General features: G+C 63.5%; 2 non-coding genes across 2 annotated transcripts in view; both read left to right on the forward strand.

Moving 5' to 3' along the window:
* The first annotated feature begins 6,153 nt into the window (after nucleotides 1–6,153).
* On the forward strand, nucleotides 6,154–6,311 carry LOC132931451 (5.8S ribosomal RNA). The gene has a single exon (XR_009662630.1). It is a non-coding gene; the product is annotated as a 5.8S ribosomal RNA (ribosomal RNA).
* Nucleotides 6,312–6,682: 371 nt separating this feature from the next.
* The window catches only part of LOC132931442 (large subunit ribosomal RNA), a 4,196-nt gene continuing 2,130 nt past the window's right edge, over nucleotides 6,683–8,748 (forward strand). Inside the window, exon 1 of the ribosomal RNA XR_009662622.1 lies at nucleotides 6,683–8,748. This exon is cut by the window's right edge and continues 2,130 nt beyond it. This is a non-coding gene — a ribosomal RNA (large subunit ribosomal RNA).

An 8,748-nucleotide genomic window follows, 5' to 3' on the forward strand; every position in this document is an offset into this window, starting at 1 on the left:
ATTTTTTTTTTTTTTTCTCCGACCCGGCGGTGCGGTCGTCGGTTCGCCGGTTCCCCGTCGGGCACGGCACGCTGACGGCGAAATCTGATTTTCTCCGCGGGTCGCCCGGTACCCCGGCGGTCGCCCGCGGAGCGCTGCCCCTCGGCCGGGTCGAAAATTTTTTTCCTCCTCCGGCGATCCGGGCGCCCACGGTCGGTGTAGGCACGCGTCGTACGCGTCGGTCGCGGCGGTCGCGTCGAGTTTAAAAATTATTTTTTTTTTTCCCCGGGACCCCCGACCGCGGCCCCGGCGGAGCGGTCGTCCGGTCCCCGGTAACACTCGGCGCACGGGGGCGTAGGCGGCGGAATCGGATCCCGCCGGGTAGCGGGCCCGGGGACCGCGGACCGTACGCGTCGGCCGGCTCCCGAGGGGGTCCCGGTACTCGGGGTCGCCCGTGCCCGGGAAAAGGATAAGGACAGTGAGGGAGTTGCGGCACCACTACGCACGGCGTGAGTATTTGGTGCGTACCGCTACGCACCACGTCTACGGGGCGCGCTCTTAGGACCGCTAAGGTCCGCCGGGTGTTGGGTTCGCCGGCGCCGGGTCAGCCGCGGGGACCGTGAGACGTCGTCCCCGGCGAAGTTTCCCGCGGGAACCGCGACCGGCGAGCGCCGTGCCGTCGTCGCCCGGACGGGCCGAAAAATTTTTTTTCTCCACCTGCGCTCCGGACGCCCGCCGTGGGTCGCGGCACGCGTCGTTCGCGTCGGTCGACCGCGCGGACTCGGGATGAAAAATAATTTTTTTTTTTTTTTCTCCGACCCGGCGGTGCGGTCGTCGGTTCGCCGGTTCCCCGTCGGGCACGGCACGCTGACGGCGAAATCTGATTTTCTCCGCGGGTCGCCCGGTACCCCGGCGGTCGCCCGCGGAGCGCTGCCCCTCGGCCGGGTCGAAAATTTTTTTCCTCCTCCGGCGATCCGGGCGCCCACGGTCGGTGTAGGCACGCGTCGTACGCGTCGGTCGCGGCGGTCGCGTCGAGTTTAAAAATTATTTTTTTTTTCCCCGGGACCCCGACCGCGGCCCCGGCGGAGCGGTCGTCCGGTCCCCGGTAACACTCGGCGCACGGGGGCGTAGGCGGCGGAATCGGATCCCGCCGGGTAGCGGGCCCGGGGACCGCGGACCGTACGCGTCGGCCGGCTCCCGAGGGGTCCCGGTACTCGGGGTCGCCCGTGCCCGGGAAAAGGATAAGGACAGTGAGGGAGTTGCGGCACCACTACGCACGGCGTGAGTATTTGGTGCGTACCGCTACGCACCACGTCTACGGGGCGCGCTCTTAGGACCGCTAAGGTCCGCCGGGTGTTGGGTTCGCCGGCGCCGGGTCAGCCGCGGGGACCGTGAGACGTCGTCCCCGGCGAAGTTTCCCGCGGGAACCGCGACCGGCGAGCGCCGTGCCGTCGTCGCCCGGACGGGCCGAAAAATTTTTTTTCTCCACCTGCGCTCCGGACGCCCGCCGTGGGTCGCGGCACGCGTCGTTCGCGTCGGTCGACCGCGCGGACTCGGGATGAAAAATAATTTTTTTTTTTTTTTCTCCGACCCGGCGGTGCGGTCGTCGGTTCGCCGGTTCCCCGTCGGGCACGGCACGCTGACGGCGAAATCTGATTTTCTCCGCGGGTCGCCCGGTACCCCGGCGGTCGCCCGCGGAGCGCTGCCCCTCGGCCGGGTCGAAAATTTTTTTCCTCCTCCGGCGATCCGGGCGCCCACGGTCGGTGTAGGCACGCGTCGTACGCGTCGGTCGCGGCGGTCGCGTCGAGTTTAAAAATTATTTTTTTTTTCCCCGGGACCCCGACCGCGGCCCCGGCGGAGCGGTCGTCCGGTCCCCGGTAACCCTCGGCGCACGGGGGCGTAGGCGGTGAAATTTCATTTTCCCCGTAAGTCACCCGGAGACCGCGGACCGACCGTGGCGCTTGCCCTGTGCCCGTATCGCGTCGCCGGCGGAGCGCGGCACCTCTGCCGTGTCGAAATTTTTTTTTTCCCGCGGCTCTCCGGACGCTGACCTACGGTCCGGGTACGCGTCGTACGCGTCGGTCACGGCGGTCGCGTCGAGATTGAAAATTTTTTTTTTTCCCCGAGTCCGACCTCCGCGGTCCGGGCACGGCGGTCGTCGTCCGTACCGGTGCCGCGGCGGGTACGGCCGTCGCGACGGGTTTAGATTTGGAAAAAAAAAATTTTCTAGGATCGAGTAACGCGTTAGTCCGCGGTGTCGGGGTAGGTCACGTACCGGCATCCCGGGCGTTTCGAGTTCGGCCGACGTCGAAATCGAATTTTTAACTTCTTTTCGTTGCCAGCGGAATAACTCGTTACCGGTTGTTTTTACGTCGACGAACCTCAGAGGTATTCTCGTCGGAATCGTCTAAACCTATCCGAAAGTGATATCGGTCGTAGGGTTTTCGACATTTTTTCAGTTTACGGTCCGACCTCGGCACGCCGCTACGCGCGTCGACACGAGTACCCGGAACACCGCTACGCACCGTCATGGACGCGTGGACCGCGTGTCGGCGCGATGACCGCTACGCACGTGCGGTTTTGCATGGCGGACGGTTGGACCCGAGTTTTTGTATATTTGTGAGCGGCCGGTCGGTCGGTCGGCGATCAGCCGGCCGTCGGATCACCGATCACGGTACACGACAGCAAAGCCACGGGCGACGCCGAAGCCGACGCGTCCAACTCAGCCGTGCCGTTCTCGCCCCGCCAGTTCTTGGCGAGGGCGTGCCCGGCATCGGCGCCGAGTTGGTATCCGTCCACGTTTCGGCGACCGACCCATCTCGCACGCCGAGTGGCAAACCTCGACTGGCGCTGCGGGCCCTCCTACCGGTGGGTCGGCAGCGCGACACACATCGCTCAACCGATGACGACTCCCGTTACCGTTTCGCAAGATACGAACTCTCGACGCCAGAACATTCCCGCCGCGGCCGGCCATCGTCGCCGTGCCCGGCGGTCGCCGGGGCGAAGCCCCGGGACGACGGACTTCGCGTCGCGTCCCGGCTTCCCCCACGATCTCGGCTGGGGACCTTTACAAAACGGGCGAGAGAGGCGATTCCGGCGGGTGCCGTCCGCACAGGACGGCGGTCCGCCGGTCTCCCTCAACTCTCGTCAACGCGAGTTACGTTGCGACGGGTGCGTATCGCGTGTGGCGCCCGCCACAAGTCGGCCGCTCTAGCCAACGCCATCACGGCCGCGGCGATTGCGGTCGGGTCGGGTGCCCGCGCGTGTCCACAGCGCTCCCGTCGGGCCCTCGTATTCTCACACGAACCGCGGTCGGTCGCACGCCGGGACCCCAGCGGTCTCGCTGTCGTGCGACCGCCCTCGGCGTCGGCCCGCCCCCGGGCGGACCGGCGCTCGGAAGCACGCGTCCCGGGTGTCGCGTCGTGCGTCAGCGCGCGCGTCACACGGGGCGCAGTTGTTGTAAAACCGAGATCCCTGGTTGATCCTGCCAGTAGTCATATGCTTGTCTCAAAGATTAAGCCATGCATGTCTCAGTGCAAGCCGCATTAAGGTGAAACCGCGAAAGGCTCATTAAATCAGTTGTGGTTCCTTAGATCGTACCCAAGTTACTTGGATAACTGTGGTAATTCTAGAGCTAATACATGCCGACAGAGTTCCGACCGTCGCGGCGCCCTCGGGTGTCGCGTGCGGGAGGAACGCTTTTATTAGATCAAAACCGGCCCGTCGCGGCGCGCTTCGTGCGCGTCCCGATCGCGGCCCGCGCAAAGACCTGGTGACTCTGAATAACTTCGAGCTGATCGCACGGTCTCCGTACCGGCGACGCATCTTTCAAATGTCTGCCTTATCAACTGTCGACGGTAGGTTCCATGCCTACCGTGGTGGTAACGGGTAACGGGGAATCAGGGTTCGATTCCGGAGAGGGAGCCTGAGAAACGGCTACCACATCCAAGGAAGGCAGCAGGCGCGCAAATTACCCACTCCCGGAACGGGGAGGTAGTGACGAAAAATAACGATACGGGACTCATCCGAGGCCCCGTAATCGGAATGAGAACACTTTAAAACCTTTAAACGAGGATCAATTGGAGGGCAAGTCTGGTGCCAGCAGCCGCGGTAATTCCAGCTCCAATAGCGTATATTAAAGTTGTTGCGGTTAAAAAGCTCGTAGTCGGATCTGTGTCTGGGCGGTGCCGGACCACCCTGGCGGTCCGGCGTGTCGCGGCCGGTCGTGTCGCGGGACCACGTGTCCCGTCGGCGCGGCCGTCGTCGCGCTCGTCAGCCGTCTCGGGGTGTTAGTTACCGGCACGTCGGCCGGACGTATTGTCGGCAGGCGGACACGTGTCTCGTGCTTCCGGCGCGCCACGCGGCCACGCGTCGCTTGGCCGTCGGGGTTCGACGACGGCGGCCGCCTACTCCAATCTTGCTGCGCGGTGCTCTTCACCGAGTGCCGTCGGCGGGCCGACACGTTTACTTTGAACAAATTAGAGTGCTCAAAGCAGGCTCAAATCTGGCGGGGCGGCTTCACGGCCGTCTCGTCAAAAGGCCCTGAATACTGGTCGCATGGAATAATGGAACAAGACCTCGGTCCCGCGCATCTCCGCCCTTCGCGGGCGCGCGAAATCGCCCTCCGGGGCGTTTCCGTGCGCGGGCCGCCGGGCCGCGGGCGCCAGTCGCCCGCGCGTCCCGCCGGGCCGGTTTTCGGGACCGGAGGTAATGATCAACAGAGACGGGCGGGGGCATTCGTACCGAGACGTTAGAGGTGAAATTCTTGGATCGTCTCGAGACGAACTGACGCGAAAGCATTTGCCAAGTACGTTCTCGTATGATCAAGAACGAAAGTTAGAGGTTCGAAGGCGATCAGATACCGCCCTAGTTCTAACTGTAAACGATGCCAGCTAGCGATCCGCCGGCGTTTCATTAACGACCCGGCGGGCAGCTTCCGGGAAACCGAAGCTTTTCGGTTCCGGGGGAAGTATGATTGCAAAGTTGAAACTTAAAGGAATTGACGGAAGGGCACCACCAGGAGTGGAGCCTGCGGCTTAATTTGACTCAACACGGGAAACCTCACCAGGCCCGGACACCGGAAAGATTGACAGATTGAGAGCTCTTTCTTGATTCGGTGGGTGGTGGTGCATGGCCGTTCTTAGTTGGTGGAGCGATCTGTCTGGTTAATTCCGATAACGAACGAGACTCTGTCCTGCTAACTAGGCGGGTAAACCCGGGTCGGCGGTGGGCGCGGCGCGGGCGGTTTCGGCCGTCCGTGTTCGCGTCTCCGTCGGCTCGGCCCGGTATCCCCGAACGCGTTCGCCCGTCGTCCACGGCGGTCGTCGGGCGCGGCCGCGCCATCCGCGTCCCTGCGTGCGGCGGGCGTGTGTGTCGGCCGGGGGGCAACCTCTGGTCGGCGCGCGTCAGTCGTGCGTCGGGCTCCGCGGTGAAGCGCGCCGTGTTCGCGGCCGTCGCCGGCGGATCACGATACGTTACTAGGGCTACCGCCGGCTCCCAGGAGCTTAAACTCTTCTTAGAGGGACAGGCGGCGGACGAAAATAGCCGCACGAGACTGAGCGATAACAGGTCTGTGATGCCCTTAGATGTTCTGGGCCGCACGCGCGCTACACTGAAGGAATCAGCGTGTGTTAACATTCCTGGGCCGACAGGCTTCCGGGTAACCCGCTGAACCTCCTTCGTGCTTAGGGATCGTGGCTTGCAATTTTTCCACGTGAACGAGGAATTCCCAGTAAGCGCGAGTCATCAGCTCGCGTTGATTACGTCCCTGCCCTTTGTACACACCGCCCGTCGCTACTACCGATTGAACGACCGCAGTGAGGTCTTCGGACTGGACGCGCGTTATTCGGCCCCCTCGGGGGCTGGGTCGTCGCGCGACCGGGAAGATGACCGAACTCGGCCGTTTAGAGGAAGTAAAAGTCGTAACAAGGTTTCCGTAGGTGAACCTGCGGAAGGATCATTAGAGACGGGCCCGCGGCACCGGCGTCCCACGCCGGTCTCGCGCGCGCCTAATCCGACCCCGTGGCCGCGTGCGCTCGCGACTAGCTCGCCGACCGCCCGCGCGCCGCGACCCCCGACCAAGCGTCGACCGAAAGATGGTTACCGTCGAAAGACCTTGCGCCGCGCGCACGCGTGGCGCAGAAATTTCGTCGACAAACAAAAAAAAAAACACCCGACCCCGAACGGCGGATCACTTGGCTCGTGGATCGATGAAGACCGCAGCTATCTGCGCGTCGTCGTGTAATCCGCAGGTTATACGAACATCGACCAGTCGAACGCACATTGCGGCCTCGGTGACCCGCGGGTCCCGGGCCACGCCTGTCTGAGGGTCGTATACCGGATACTCGGCCAGACCGATGCGCCGCCGGCAGGCGTCCGACGGGAGACCGTCGGCCGCTCCGGCTGCGCGAGATTGGCGGTTCGACCGGGGAACGACGCCCCGCCGTCTGCCTCGCGGCGACGGCGACGGCGCCCGCCTCCGGTCGTCCGCCCAAGTTGTGACGGCAAACAGTCACGGGTTCTCGCGCCGTAAAACGGCACGTCCCCGTCCGCCCGCCGCGCGAGAGCGCGGCCGGGTCGGCTGAGAGTCCTAGAGACACCTCTCCGGCTTCCGAGAAGCGGACGCGGACGGTCGCCGTACGGACGGAGCGCGGACCGCAGGCTGCCGTGTTAAGAAAAAAAACACAAACACACCGATACGTTCCGACCTCAGATCAGGCGGGACTACCCGCCGGATTTAAGCATATTAATAAGCGGAGGAAAAGAAAACAACCGTGATTCCCCCAGTAGCGGCGAGCGAACAGGGAAAAGCCCATCGCCGAATCCCGCCGCGCACTTTTGTGTCGCGGCACGTATGGGAGTTGTGGCGTACGGGCCGGCCTCGTTGCCGGGGCGCACGTGACGGTCCAAGTCTCCCTTGAACGGGGCCATGGCCCGCAGATGGTGCCAGGCCAGTAGAGGCCGTCACAGCGTTCCGGGATCGGACCGCGCCTTCGAGTCGGGTTGCTTGAGAGTGCAGCCCGAAGCGGGTGGTAAACTCCATCTAAGGCTAAATACGGCCACGAGACCGATAGTGGACAAGTACCGTGAGGGAAAGTTGAAAAGAACTTTGAAGAGAGAGTTCATAAGAACGTGAAACCGTTCGGGTGTAAACGGACAGAGCCCGCGAGTCCCCGCCGGGCGAATTCACGGTCGGTCTAACCGCCGGCCGGATCTTTCGCTCGGTTAGCGGACGTCGCGACTCGTTGGGCGCCGGCCGAAGGGCCCGGGTGGCGGTTCGTCGCGGCGGTCGCGTCTCGGCGTGACCGTTCGCGCCGAACCCCGGTGCTCCTGGTCGGCTCGCCCGACGGCAAGAACCGTCGACGCGGCCCCGTCGCAGGCGGGGTCCCGTCGGTCGGCGACGAGTTTCGGGCTACTTTCCGACCCGTCTTGAAACACGGACCAAGGAGTCTAACGTGTGCGCGAGTCAACGGTGATCTTATGAAAAACCACGTTTGGCGCAATGAAAGTGAACCGTTTACGGTGCGGACGATGGCCTAGCGACCGAACCCACCGGCGTTCAAAGTCGCGCTGGTCCGCAGTCCGGGGGCGTCTCCGCCAGGTCGGCTTCGGCCGTCCGGGGGCGCACCCTTAGCGCACACGTTGGTACCCGAAAGATGGTGAACTATGCCTGGCCAGGATGAAGTCAGGGGAAACCCTGATGGAGGTCCGCAGCGATTCTGACGTGCAAATCGATCGTCTGAGCTGGGTATAGGGGCGAAAGACTAATCGAACCATCTAGTAGCTGGTTCCATCCGAAGTTTCCCTCAGGATAGCTGGCGCCGATGTGTCCCGCCCGTTCGCGGGCGTACGGACGCCGGTGGGACTCCGCGCTGTACGGCGCGGTAACAACACGCTCGTAACACGGAGGATGTCTCATACGGTAAAGCGAATGATTAGAGGACATTGGGGCCGAAACGACCTCAACCTATTCTCAAACTATAAATGGGTGAGATCGCCGGCTTTACCTGGTACACCGCGTGAACCGCGTGCGAAGCCGGCGACGGAACCCTAGGCGCTTAGTGGGCCATTTTTGGTAAGCAGAACTGGCGCTGCGGGATGAACCGAACGCCGAGTTAAGGCGCCGAAATCGACGCGTATTCAGAGACCATGAAAGGCGTTGGTTGCTGATGACAGCAGGACGGTGGCCATGGAAGTCGGAATCCGCTAAGGAGTGTGTAACAACTCACCTGCCGAAGCAACTAGCTCTGAAAATGGATGGCGCTGGAGCGTCGTGCCTATACTCGGCCGTCGGCGGCATAGTGGGGCCGGTCGTCGCTCGCGGCGGCCGGTCCCGGCAAGCCCCGACGAGTAGGATGGCGCGGCGGTGTGCGTCGAAGGGCAGGTCGCGAGACCGCCTGGAGCCGCCGTCGGTGCAGATCTTGGTGGTAGTAGCAAATACTCGAGAGGGGCCCTCGGGGGCTGCCGTGGAGAAGGGTTTCTTGTGAACAGCCGTTGTCCAAGAGTCAGTCGATCCTAAGCCCGGGGAGAGATCCTCGTACCACGGGCGAAGGCGTTTTCGAATCGCCCATGGGGCGAGAGGGAATCCGGTCCGTATTCCGGAACCCGACGCGGAACCGCTCCCTAGTGTTCGGGGCTCTTTTGTCTCGTCCGGGCGACCGGAATGAACTCGAAGAAGCCGCCGGGGGGTCCGGGAAGAGTTCTCTTTTCTCTGTGAGCGTTGTACGTCCCTGGAATCCTCTAGCCGGGCGATAGGGACGCGAGCGCGAA

The sequence above is a fragment of the Rhopalosiphum padi genome, unplaced genomic scaffold, assembly GCF_020882245.1.
Source record: "Rhopalosiphum padi isolate XX-2018 unplaced genomic scaffold, ASM2088224v1 scaffold1, whole genome shotgun sequence".
Classification (NCBI taxonomy): domain Eukaryota; kingdom Metazoa; phylum Arthropoda; class Insecta; order Hemiptera; family Aphididae; genus Rhopalosiphum; species Rhopalosiphum padi.